We start from the raw sequence: 1,930 nt of genomic DNA, 5'->3' as shown, positions 1-1,930 counted from the left end.
TTATTTGTTTATAACAATCATGTTTGAAAAAATGCTAATGAGATAATTATTATTTTAGCGTGATAATGTTTCTCAGGCATAAAAGGTTATGTTCTTATGAATAATCTACTTTTAATTAATTTATTTATATTTTATTTTAATTTTCTGAGTTTATTCTTATGGAACATGTATTTATTCGTGTGTTGAATTGAATTTATATTGCATAAAAGATCTCATAAAGCTTGTAATATTCATTTACGATCAATTTTAGTAATTCTGGGGAATTTTAACAAGCAATTGTCCAAAAGTTTATAGTGTGATTCATGTAAATGGGGCTTAAGCTTGAAAGGGTACCTTAAGGCAGCCATGTTCTCTAGGCTTATGTCTACTGCTTTAAGAACGCGTATTCACGTCAGCTGAGTGTTTGTTGTGACAGCTATTTTAAAGAATAATTGTTATATTATAATGTTGTTTTCAGATGCTGGGGACTTCTAGCAATGAAGATGGAAAATCGAAAAATTTATGCGGGTGGAATATAGCGGTGATTATACCGTCAGACGTGACATCTCCCTCCTTAGGAAAGTTCGGTCCCCGAACTTTTATTAGTAAGTAAAATTTTATGGTTATGTCGTATAGAGTATGATTATATTTATAGATAATTAACTATTTACGTGATTTTTATTATAGGATTCTAAAGTGTGCCTGGCAGTGTAAGAGCTGTGTTGCTGCAGTTGGATTTATCTAAATCGAGGTAATAGTTCCATTGTTTAGCAATGTGCTTAAGTAGTTCTATAGATTTGATTAGTAATATTTTTTTTTTTCTTCTTCTCTTCTCTCTCTTTTTTTTTTATTTGTTTTATTGGGTATATACACATGTATATTTGTACTTGCGTACATATATAGACGCGCATATTTGTTTTCAGTGTTCATTCCTTATGTTACTTATTAGGATATTTATTAATATAGGTTATTCTTATTTTATTATAGAGCTGGTTATCTATACTGTCACCGTGATTTCGTTGGACGGATATGATAAGGATAAATTAAAAGTAAGTTAATGCTATATTTCTATCGTTACTACATTTATTCATATAAGTTTTAGTCTCTCCCCTTTTTTATTTTTTATTATTTTTGTTTAAGTATATTCAAGTATTTGCCGCGTATTCTTTCCTTAGCTTCGTCTAAATCCAGGCGATAAGCAAGATTATGTAGTCTTTTTACTTCTAGCATAAGGCTTGTCGTTGACATTTTGCTTAGCTCTGTAAGGATAATTATTTATTGATTATATATAACGGTTTTATCGTATAAGAGTGCAGTAATTAATATATTTCGTTATTGTTATAGGTGAGAAGAGGTAATAGTGAGCTGAGACTGAATTAATAAGGATAAAGGATAAGTATTTCAATCTTATTTTATAATCTTATGAATATATATATATATGAATAAGAATATTAATGTATTTTCTTTCATTTTATTTCAGGTAAGGAATAGGTACGAAATTATCCTGGATGGGCTTGTTTTACGAGTGTGAATATGAATACGTTATAATAGTAATCTTACAATTAGTAAAGCATGTAAGTTATTTGCATTTTAAGGTTGACTAAATATATGTGTTTTTCTATTTTCTACTATATGCGTGTGTCAGCGTACTTTTTCCCCTTTTCTATGCATGTATATTAAAATTAAAATTATTAACATAGAATTAAGATTATATTCTACTGATTGCTACGATTTAATTTTCAAAGTACTTATTCTAAGGAAATTAAGGTCCTCCACCGTGCTCATTAAGCATAATCATAGGTTAATTGTATAAAATTAATATTTTATTTCGATCCCTTCACCATGTACAGAATAAAAATGTTAGTATTAGGTTAATGTTGGTCTTATAGTAAGGTCGCTCGCTAATGTTTACTTTATAATACGGAGTAGTCCTAACACTAATATAAAGGTG

The 1,930-nt window shown here is 28.8% G+C and overlaps 1 long non-coding RNA gene across 1 annotated transcript; it reads left to right on the top strand.

Annotated features, from left to right (window-relative positions):
- The first annotated feature begins 385 nt into the window (after positions 1-385).
- Positions 386-1,553, top strand: LOC112466699. The gene is made up of 4 exons (XR_003042176.1): positions 386-584; positions 667-730; positions 967-1,028; positions 1,324-1,553. It is a non-coding gene; the product is annotated as an uncharacterized LOC112466699 (long non-coding RNA).
- Positions 1,554-1,930: the final 377 nt, after the last annotated feature.

This window comes from Temnothorax curvispinosus, unplaced genomic scaffold (genome assembly GCF_003070985.1).
Source record: "Temnothorax curvispinosus isolate PA1 unplaced genomic scaffold, ASM307098v1 QBEX01016506.1, whole genome shotgun sequence".
NCBI lineage: Eukaryota > Metazoa > Arthropoda > Insecta > Hymenoptera > Formicidae > Temnothorax > Temnothorax curvispinosus.
Note: the sequence above shows the minus strand (reverse complement) of the source record. Positions and strands in the feature narration are given on the sequence as shown.